At 43.9% G+C, this 12,083-nt stretch overlaps 1 pseudogene; it reads left to right on the top strand.

Annotated features, from left to right (window-relative positions):
- Window positions 1-8,688: 8,688 nt before the first annotated feature.
- Window positions 8,689-9,381, top strand: LOC116111635 (annotated as a pseudogene).
- Window positions 9,382-12,083: the final 2,702 nt, after the last annotated feature.

The raw sequence follows: 12,083 nt of genomic DNA, 5'->3' as shown, positions 1-12,083 counted from the left end.
TCCTATTTTTGGTTTGATTTTGCTTTCGACAGTCGCCATGCAACGATTATCTGTTGGTAGCTCATCGGAGATGAAATATCCTCCGTTGGGTTAGGTCCATTAATGGTGGCTCTTTAAGTATTCTGTTAAGGTTTTTCTAGGGTTTAAGGGAGGAAATATTTATTCTCCTCCACGTCATCGTACGAGATAGTGTACGAGGACTGAATGGTTCCCTGCTTATCGCTTTTGCAGACATAGGAGAATGGACCCTTTAACGACCAGAGCCGAGGAAGGGACCAGTTCACCCATGCAAGATGCTCCTGCGAGTCCCATTCGAGAGATCTTCTCAGTACTTACCGAGAAGGAGCTTGAAAGGGTGATAGACCAGTACGCTATCAGCGTGGAGGTCTTCTGTGACAGGACATGCACAGCTTGGTATCTGCCACGAGGGTTGGCCGCGATCTCCAAGGACATTTTTAAGGGTGGGGGGTTGATCCCTTTCCACCCTTTTGTCAGGTCAGTCTTGGATCATTTCGAGATCGCGCCAATGCAACTCATGCCAAACGATTGTCATTGTCATGTACATTACGTGTCGTGAGAACGGGCTAGGCGAGCTAACCACAGTAGAGCTCGGTTGCTCGTATATCCTAAAAAAGAGCAAAGACAAGGATTCCTACTACTTATCCAAGCGAACTACCATAGAAGCGGGGATACATAGTTACCCGAGTAATGTAGGACCGTATGAGATGAAGTTTTTTTTCTTTCGTTATGACGCCCTTTGCCGTTTCCAAGAGACGAGTAGGTTCTTTTTCCTTTTGAATTTATTGACTTGATTTTTGCTCTTCACTAACGAGCTATTTATTTTTATGGTAGTTAACAAAACGACCAATTTGGATCTGCTCGCAAACCCGGACAGAATCACAACCTTCAATTTTTTGCCCGAAGCAAGTCGTGATGCGAGGCTGCTTGTGACAATCGCGAATCTGTGAAAATACGGTTTCTTCAATTCAGAAGCGACCCTAAAAACCATACCGAGTAAGCTTCTTGATTTTTTTTTTTTTTTTTGACTTCGTGTGTAGTGAACTGTTTTACTAACGACATCCATGTGCAGCGACCATGCCTCCCAGAGTGCCCAAGACATCGCGACCAAGGCAATTTTCCTTCCCCTGAAGGGGTACCATCGGACCAAATGGAACGGCTCCCAGCGGGGGCACATCGATGGCCGATTCGGCCCGACCTGAGGGCGCTGCTCTCCCTAAGTAGAAAACCACGGCCTAGAGGCCTAAAAAGAGGAGGCTGATTCAGACCGAAGAATCAGAGTCTGAACCAGAGGGTTTGGGCGTCTAGCCCGAATCCTCGCAGCCTTACCGATCCTTCCGCTTGGGAGGGCCAGCTATGGGTGCGATCGGCATCTCCATCACTCCCGAGGGTCAGCAAGTGAGGCAACAGGTGAACTCTATCCCCGGGAGGAGGTCTAGCAAAGAGCTGGTAGGGGGGACTCTACCCGCCACGGGCACTGGCACCCTTATCCTGGAGCCAATGGGACATCTACCGGACCATCTGCAGTCGGTGGTCTTTGCATTGCTCGACTGCGAGCTTGTAGAGGCTTTCCAACAGTTCATGGCTTTCGGTACCATGGACCTGATGACCACGTTCTTCCACCACCTGAGCCAGGTAAACAAGTTGCCCTTGGCGAGGACATTTGCTTATGCGATATAAATAACTTTATTCTCTTCGCTATGCAAGCCCTGCTCTCCATGCACCTGTTCCTGTAGAAGGTCCAGCTCGGGATTGCTGAGGGATTGGTGGATATGAGGGAAGAGAATGCGTGGCTTAAGCGGGACTTGGCGGTCGCTGAAGCAGAGAAAGATTTGTCCATCACCTCGGCGAACCAGTACCTGTACGAGAGAAATGCTGCTCTTCACATGATGGACTTTCAGAAGGCCAAGCTGGAGAGGCACATGGAGGAGATGAATGAGCTCCGGAGGACGGTGACCATGCTCACCAGGGAGGTCGGTGAGAAAGACTGGGAGCTGAAGACGGCCTCTGAGCGGGCCATGCGAGTAGAGAGGGAAAGGGGCGAGCTGTGGGAGAATACTGAGAAGCAGCGATCAGCGCTTGAGGCTGAGCTCCACTTTACTCGGGGCCGTGTCACTCGCTGAACGCAGAGATGCAGCAACAAGAGGCGGAGATCGAGAATAAGGCTGCAGAATGGACGATTCAGTCCATCTTTGCCCTTTTTTCGAGGAATCCTGATATGGATCTATCTGACCTCCCTAACGATTACCGAAATGAGCTTGCTTCCATGGCACAGGCTAAAGCTGAGGAAGTGGCTTGGGGTCCCAACCCGGAAGAGGAATAGGTTGAGTTCTTTCCACAGGAGCCTGCACCCGATCAGGTGGCTGGTGACCAGCCTGGGGAGGAGGATCAGTGATGGGAATACAAAATGTCATATTTACCCCCCCTTAATGTTTAGTATTTTATACATATTTGTTGCCTAAATGTACTCATTATTATTCTATTTTGATTTAGGATGCAAATGGAGGCGTTAATTGCAAAATGGAACTAATTAAGTGAATTCAAACAGTTTCGACGTTGTTTCGTAATCTGGGCCTAACTCTCTCATCCAAGCTTCGATTGAGATGATTCAAAATTCTTTGGAATGCTAAGAAATATATCTACAACTTTCATGTTTTGAGTTTTGAGAGATACTCACTGCATCAAGGTTGTAATCGAGCTTGAATTTGACACATCTGCATAAAGTGGTTCGGATCTTGTTCGCAAGGTCCTTGCTTCGACCTTGTCATTGGGCAAGGTCCCATCTCTGAGATACTGAATGATAGGGATCATCCAGAAAACTGATTCTTCTACATTCACAGCTTGTTCAATCAGGCTAATACTGGGGGTCTTGATGAACCGAACAGGAATGCTTTCTGGTGCATCTGAATCCAACGACGAGGCTATCCTTGACAAGGCATCTGCCACAAAGTTGTTATCTCTACAAATCTGTTTGATCATGAAGTGCTTGAACGGCTCGAGTGCGGCCTTAGCTTTCTTCAGATAGTTGATCATGTTTTCTTCCTTGGCTTGGTACTCCCCCAAAATCTAGTTAACGACCAGCATGGAGTCGTTATGGATGCTGATAGTGGTTGAACCCATTTCTCTGGCCAACCGCAGTTCAGCGAGCAGAGCTTCATACTCGGCCTCATTATTGGTCGCCTTAAAATCAAACCGGAGAATGCGATGAATGTGAGTCCCTTTGGGACTCAAAAAGAGAAGACCTGCCCCGACCCTCTTTCTATTCGATGATCCATCGATGCAGAGGCTCCAAGTCGATAGATTTTGGGCAGTTTCCTGAATGACTTCGCTGGGCTGTTGCTCTGACTCATTCATCGGATGATATGAGAATTCTAATATGAAGTCGACAACGGCCTGCTCTTTGATGGTTGCCTTTGGTTTGTACTTCAAATAGAACTGACTTAATTCCATGTCCCATTTAAGCAATTTACCCGATGCCTCTGGTTTCTGCAGGACTTGTCTGAGCAGGTAATTGGTCATTACATGGATCGTATGGGCGTGGAAGTAAGGTCGAAACTTTCTAGAAGCGATCAGCAGGGTATAAGCTAATCGTTCTATTTTCGGATACCACATCTTGACATCCAACAGACGCTTGCTCGCATAATACACTGGCCATTGGACCCTATTATTTTCTTGAACTAAGGCTGCACTAATTGCGAACTAAGAGATGGACAGATACAGGAGGAGGATCTCTTGCGGGAGAGGTTTAGACAGAAGATGTGGCTTCCCAAGGTGTTCTTTAATACTCTGGAACGTATGTTCGCACTCGAGAGTCCATTCAAACTTCTTGTTGGCCCTTAGTACATTGAAGAACGGCAAGCAGCGGTCTGTTGCCCTCGATATGAAGCGACTGAGTGCCACTATTCACCCATTGAGGCTCATAACCTACTTTTTGTTGATCGGGCTTTTCATATCGAGGAAAGCTTGGATTTTCTCGAGGTTAATCTCTATTCCCCTTTGGTTAACCATATATCCCAGGAATTTTCCCGAGGATACTCCGAATGAGCACTTGAGATGGTTTAGCTTAATTTTGTATTTCCAGAGGATGTCGAACATCTCAGTGAAATGCGCTATGTGATCTGAAGCGACATGCGACTTGACTAGCATGTCATCTACATAGACCTCCATTGATTTCCCGATCTGCTCAGAGAACATTTGGTTAACCAGCCGCTGGGAAGCTTAACCAGCCGCTGGGAAGCTGTGCCAGCATTTTTTAGGCCAAAGAGCATAAGTTTGTAGCAATACAGCCTCCGATCTGTAATAAAGGATGTATACTCTTCGTCTGGTGCATACATCAGAATTTGATTATATCCCGAGTACGTATCCATAAAACTCAGCAACTCGTTCTCGAAGGTGGTGTCCACAAGTTGGTCGATCCTGGGCAGGGGAAAACTATCTTTTAGGCATACTTTGTTGAGGTTAGTGAAGTCGACGCAGGTCTGCCATTTTTTGTTAGGCTTCTTTACTAGAACCGGGTTGGTAACCCAGCTCAGATAGAGCGCTTCTCGGATGGATCCAATCCGAAAGAGATTATTTACCTCAAGTTTCAAGGCAGCATATCACTCCGGATCCATCGCTCTTCTCTTTTGGTGAATCGGCTTGGCTTCACTGTCGATGTTCAATGCATGACAAATAATATTTGGGCTGATCCCGACCATATCTGCATGTGACCATGCAAACACATTGATATTCTCTTTGAGGAAGCTGGTCAGTTCGGCGGCGAGCTGGGGGTTGAGATTGCTCCCAATCTTGAACACTCTGCTCGGCTCACTCTGGTCGATCGGTACTTCAGATTGATCCTCAACTGGCCCACTGGAAGGGCATTCCTGAATACGAGGATCCATATTATCCTCGGTTGGGCTAGGCTGCAGCTCGATCCAGTTGATCATCATTGCCTGTCAGGGAATACTGTGTGAGATGCCTTTCGTTTTGCACGCTATCTGCACTGCCCTTACATAATAGTCGCGAGATGTGCACTGAGATCCGCTAACTTCCCCTATCCCCGTTGAGGTGGGGAACTTCATCTTGAGATTGTATATCGAAGTGACCATCTTGAAGTTTCTCAGCAGAGGTCGCCCCAGGATACCATTAAAAGCGGATGGGCAATCCATTACCAAGAATTCAGTTACCTTGGTCACCTCGTTAGAGTCACCCAGCATGACTGAAAGCGAGATCGTTCCTTTGGGGATCAGGTGATCCCCTGTAAAACCTTATAGGGGGATCGAGGCGGGCTTCAGGTCAGCCTCATCCAAATTTATTCTCTCGAAAACTGTCTGGAACAGGATGTTTACAGCACTTCCATTGTCCACCAATAGTCTGTGGACGTCAAAGCGCCCTATTAGGGGCGTCATCACAAGAGCGTCATCATGGGAATGATGCAATCGAACTGCGTCCTTTTCGGAGAAGGTAATTTCCTCCTCCTTGTGAATCTTTGGTGGTCGCCGCGTCGTGTTCATCACACTGATAGGATCGTAATAGGCTGCGTGAGCATATCTTTCTTGGGCACCTCGTGAGTTCCCCGCGAGTTGCAATCCCCCAAAGATCATTCTGAAGCTGCAGATACCTTTACGATCACAACGCTTCTTTCCTGGTTCCCCTTGATTTTTCTCCTACACGGGAGTGGAGTCATTAATATACTCTTTGAAATGCCCCTGCTTGATGAGATCTTTGATTGCCTGTTTGAGAGCTCGGCACTCATCGATGTGACACCCATTGTTCGAATGAAAGCAATAGTATTTTTTACTATTTCTAACTGATAGGGGATTTTTCATGGGCTCAGGCTCTCCGAGCAGGCTGGCTTCTTCTAATTTGTCAAGAATAGCCAATACAGACGTATTCAAGAGAGTATATTGATTCCTGTCGCGATCGCGATGAGGAACTGAAGCATAAGGCTTTTTGGGCTCGAACCACGGTTTCTTTCCTTTTCGTTGATCGTCATTAACCCATCTGCAATCAATCTCCTACTTTCCCCCCAACCAGGTGCACTACCTGAAGCGTCGAGGTCACGACGGTGGAGCGCCAGTACGAAGTTTTCAATACTGAGGTACTTCTTCGCAAGGTTGTAGAAGCGGGTAAGGAAAACATTATCCTCAGCTCGTAGCTCCTTCTACATGTCAGTTTATGGGCGAACTCCCGTTATGATGAGAGTCCGAACAGACTCTTCGAGAGTGTGAGCTACCTTGTTAAGTTCTATATGGAATCGGTCAATGTAAGACTGGAGGGATTCATCCCTCTCTTGTCTTATGTTACTGAGATTGCTTAAAGGCATTGAGAACTTTCAGTTTGCTTGGAAGTGCCTCAGGAACGTCATGCTCATCTGAGGCCACGAGTTGATTGATCCTGTTGGGAGCGACCTGAACCATCGTTTGGCATGAGAGGTTAGAGTTACTGCCAAACAATGACACTTTGCCAAGTCTGAAACTTGGCAAAGCTCCATCAGGTCGTTGAATTCATACAAATGATCATGCAGATCAGAATTTCCATCAAACGCCTGCATATCGGGCATTATAAATCTTGATAGGAGAGGGGCGGCTAATACTGCTGGAGAAAAGGGAGACGCTGTTGTGACCTGAACTTGCTCATTTTTCTAAGCTTTTAGCTGATTTAGAGCTCGCTACAGCTCCTCAATCTGAGGCAGTGGAGCTATCTAGGGATTGCTTTCCCCCGTGCAAGTTTGACCGTCGCGATTGCGGTTGAGGAAAGTCTAGAGGTTGGATTCCTCTTCACCTCAGTTGGTAGTTCTGGCCGCTCTTGACACATGCTGGCTAGAGTCATGTGACTGCAATGAATGGTGCGAGAAATTTTCATGACCTCTGTAGTGGTACGAACCGCCCCGTGAAGTGTGGGAACCTCCCGCACAATGACGATAAGGTTCGTTTTTCTGACGGCGATGAGGATCGCCCCGCCTAGCACTTTTATGGGAGTGCTCATGCAACATGGCATGGGACGGCTTGAGATGCGACCTTTCACCAAGCCTTAACACCATAGGTATTCTACTTGGGACGTGGTCGGTGTTTGCCGGCCCTTTGGAGCCTTTAGGCCTATTGTTCGTCATTTGCTTACCTATTCTTCGACGCGCTGCAGTGCACACGGCCTGGGTTATCACCATTTTCCATGCTTTCGCACAACCTACATGCGTTTTTGGCAGTTGCACTACCCCATTTGATTCGGGCGGCATGCCCTGGTCCAAACGGTCTAACCTTTAGTTGACCGTTTGAGAGTATTGTTGAACCTCTCCAGGTAGCTCATGATGGCAGGGTCAAGTTGTGAACTTGAAGGGATATCCCCCGCGACATTTTGTGGAACTAAGGGCACCTTGGGAGAAGTGTCCTCCTGTACTTGGGGGATCTCCTTAGCACCATGGTTCGAATCAGCGAGCCATTTGCTATTGTCGGACCAGTTAGCTAGAGATTCTCCTGATGAAGGACGAATACTAAATCAGGGCCCTCTTTCTAGTGCCAAACTATTGATGCGTGATTTTGACACCAACTAAATGCACGTGTGAAATGTTGAGCTAGCCCAGAAGACACACTTGAATAGGGGATTAAGAATGTAGATGGTAGTAAGACAATGTTTAAAGTGGTTCGGATGCTTAAACAAGCGAATCCTACATCCATTGATATTGTATTTATATTTGAAGGATCAGGTCACGGTTTAGCAAGCTGACTTTGGAGTGTTAAGAATACAAGTGAGGGGGAGAGAGCTATTATAGAGCGAAATTAGCTAATCAAGAGTAAAAATGAGCCAATCCCCACAAACGGGAGAGAAGCTCTCTATTTATAGTGGAATACATTGGGATAATGATTGCTGAATCCGTAAAAAGGGTTAGGTACCATGCAAATCCTTCTTTACGTCCCGTTCTTCACCTACTCGCGTGATTTCCTCAATTCATGCAGGGATTGGACACGTGGATGACCTCCAGCCTTTCGTCAATCTAGCGCACACCCACTGCACTGGCAGGAGCATGCGACGTGGCCACGCCTGAATCACTGCAGGATCTGCCAAGACTCTGACCACTTATGCTGACTGGGCTCTGCGTCAGCCCTACTTTTTCAAGCATAACACATTCAATTAACATAGAAAGTGTCAAAATGAATGTTATTTTTTTACCATCTTTTCTTTTTTGAGAGCCTCTTTATTTGTAGTCTTAGAAAAGCTGATTAAATCAAGGACTCTCTTACTCACTTGAGGACAATGAATACACAAGTTCTTGCAAATGTTTCTTGGCTTTCCCAATGTATTATCTAATATGGCAATATAGGAGATCCTATACTCTTTAAATATGAGTTTGGCCCATGCTACACATGACAGATGCCTAAGATTAAGAATTTCCAAATTTCCAATTCATTAATGCCTGTGCCTCATATATCATATTAGCATTTTGCTTTCTTTGGTTCTCCTAGCTAGTAAACAATGTCATCCTGACCTTGGCTTTGAGAAGAATTTATATTCCCACGTTGGTTGGACAAAACAACAATAGCATAAGTCCAAACAGAAGTTTAGAATCTCCCCAAATTTCAGCACTATTACAAATTGAATTGTACCTACTTCAATTATATATATCTACACTCTACTACACTACTTCATAGAGCTTTTACTCCATTCCAAGAAGAGTGAATGAGGATCATTAAAATGTCCTACTTCTATATGCTTTTCTTTCCAGCTCTTGGAGCCTTATTGAACAGCTTCAATCAATGTCATGCTGATCCTACTGATGGCTTCTGCCTTGTGCCACTAACACAATCGAACTTTAGATTGTAGAAACCATATGATACGCCACTCGAGCAGTGCTACATTAATTTGTGCTGATGACAAGCCACATGATCCTAACAGTCACACTCAACCGCGCACTGAAATTGGCATACAAGTATCCCGCATTAATCTTTCTCATTAGTATAATTGTTCATGACAAGTACTAACAGTTTAATCTTTGTGCAGTGTCTTGACTATTCATCCGGAGTTTGGCAATTTGAAGGCTATGTTTTTGTGCCAGACGGAACCTCTGGCGCTACAATAGCTCATATTCATGGCACTGCTCATGGCGCCACCATGTTTATTCTAAGGATCTATGACAGAGACATGAGGTACTACAGCCGAGATTTGGTGGCTACTAGTATGTATGACAAGTGGTTTTGACTCAATGTAATCCACGACGTGGATGGCGGGACAGTGACTGTTTACATTGATGGTGTTCAGAAATATTCAACAAAGGATAAAGGGCCAGGAAGTGGCATGTATTTCAAATGTGGAGTTTATGTAGCACCAGCTAATATAAGCTTCTACATGGAATCCATGTGGAGAGACATCAAGGTACATAAGAAGTGATAGTGAAGAATCGAGAATAATGTTGCTAATTAGCTTTGTGTGACAATAAACTGCAATGAATATAATTCTAATGAAATTGTTGAGATTTCAGCAATATTTCCTAAATATTTTTAGGATCTTCTTATTTTGTCAATTTTATGATACTCATAATGTCTTTGATATCTTGTAATCTCCTAATTATGTCTGTATATTGTAATTGACATAATTAGGAGATTCCGTAGATTGTATTCACCCTATATAAAGTTCATAACTCTTATTGAATTAATCGATGAATTGAAAACCCAATTCTTCAAACAAACATGGTATTAGAGTCAGGTTCTCTGATCTAAATAATTGCTCATCACAAAGCAACCATCGGAAAATTTACCTGCGAGTTATCATCCCTCGAGAAAAAAAAAATCCAATCAAACCCAAACATCAACCAAGCAACCAATTAAACCAAAACCACCACTGCCTTTTTCTATCTTAATATCACCCAACTATCCAAATTGAAAATCAATCAACCCAAATTCTAACCATCAAATTCAGCCGCAAGAGGGAAACAAACTTGCCGGCAACCAAAGCAACTCTCATCACCAAACACATACAACCAATTCTTCTCTGTCACCGCAAAACCACCATCACATTTCAACCACATACCCAGAAGAAAAGAACCACTACAAAACAACAAAAAATACCGAGAAAAAAAAAAATCCAATCACTCTCCATAGTTGGCGACTCCAGCCACACAAGAACATCCACCTCGACAACCAATCAAATCGCCAGATTCACAAAGCATAACCACATCGCTAAAATCACCTCACCACTGCTGTTGCCACCACCAATCACCAACGCTTGGAAAACTAGAAGCTGAATTAATCGATATGCTGCTACCATTCGATGCCTTTCTGTTGCTTCCGTTGCTGGAGAAGAAGCCTAGTGTGACACACGAAAAAAAAAATTGAGTCGATATGTTGCTGTTGTCGTCGAAGAAGAAGCCCAACTTGCTGATCTATTGCTGCCGTTGCCAAGAAGATCAAACCACCACATTACCTCTGCGTTGACAACAATCTATGGCTGCCATTGTCGCTGAGAAACCCATCAGCCGATTTGCCGGAGTGAACGACGTCAACCAGCCACTATCAAGAGAAGGCGCCGAGGAACTACTATTTTTTCGAGAGTTTGAGTGTTTGAGACTCACTCAAGTTTTTATTTAAAGGGAAAAAAGACAGTACCATTTTTTTTTTTTTTTAAATCAAAGTAAAAAAAAAAAAAAAAGGTCAAAGTAAAAAAAAGGGTTAAAAAAATGTGTGGAGAAATTCTATGCAAAAACTCTGGTTCCACATTTGGAAGCAAGTTGCTCGGAGGTTAGACAAGTGGCGATTAAACTCGACATGCTCACCAACGACACAAAGAAAAGTTCTACTGATGCTATTGTGGAAAAGAAAACAGATGTCAAACAGTCTTCATCATTTATAGTCATAGCTGGAAATGATGGTAAGTCTTTAAATATATGTACATCTGTTTCTAATAGTGTATGGATAATTAATTCTGGTGCTACCGATCATATGACATTTGATTCTAGGCATGTTTCTAACCTTAAGTCATCCTCACAAAATTTTGTTTGTACTGCCAATGGTGAATCTAACCGGGTCACTGGGAAAGGATCATTAACCCTTAAAAACTCTTTACACTTAGATTATGTCTTAGTTGTCCCATCGCTGAATTATAACTTATTGTCAGTCTCCAAAATAACCAAAGCCTTATCTTACATGGTGATTTTTTGGCCCGAATTTTGTGAGTTTAAAAGCATTCAGACAAAACAAACTATTTGTCGTGGTATTAGACAGGGACAATTGTATTACTTGGATTTAGAGTAAAAAAGCTCTTCCATGTTACAATAGGCTTTAACAATAGATTACTCTAAAATGGATAAACAAAAATCTGACATTTGGTTATGGCATCAGCATCTCGGACATGCTTCATTTGGTTATCTAAAGAAATTTTTTCCAAGCTTGTTTGAAAAAAAATGATATCAGTAACTTCCGCTGTGACGTTTGTGAACTATCAAAAAGTCATCAAGTGCCATATCCAATAATATTAAACAAAATTCCAAGTTCTTTTTTGCTTATACATTCAGATGTCTAGGGGCCATCACAAGTTACTTCTTTAGGTGGATCTCATTGGTTTTTTACTTTTATTGATGACTGTATAAGGATGACTTGGATCACAAAATGGTTTATACGCAATATAATGCACAGGTTCAAATCCTTTGGAGTGACAATGGAGGAGAATATTAAAGTTAGGATCTTCAACAGTACTTGGCAACACATGGTATCATTCATCATACTACTTGTCCTAACACACCCCAATAAAATGGTGTTGCTGAGCGAAAAAATTGATACTTATTGGAGGTCGTTCGTGCCTCATTAATAGAAGCTCACATGCCGTTATCTTTTTGGGAAGAAGCACTTACTTCTGCAGCCTAACTAATCAATTGGGTACCCTTTAGTTCTATTGGGTTCCAGACACCTTTTCAGGCTCTTGGTAAAGCAGTGAATATTCCAACGGTCCTGAACTTACCGCCTCATGTTTTTGGTTATATCGCCTTTGTTCACCTCCATAAACATCAATGCAAAAAGTTATCCCCTCATGCATTGAAATGTGTTTTCATTGGGTATGGTGTTCATCAAAAGGGGTATCGATGTTATCATCCTCTAACT

Source organism: Pistacia vera, unplaced genomic scaffold (genome assembly GCF_008641045.1).
Source record: "Pistacia vera cultivar Batoury unplaced genomic scaffold, PisVer_v2 Contig646, whole genome shotgun sequence".
NCBI lineage: Eukaryota > Viridiplantae > Streptophyta > Magnoliopsida > Sapindales > Anacardiaceae > Pistacia > Pistacia vera.
This window is presented reverse-complemented; position numbering and strand designations above follow the sequence as displayed.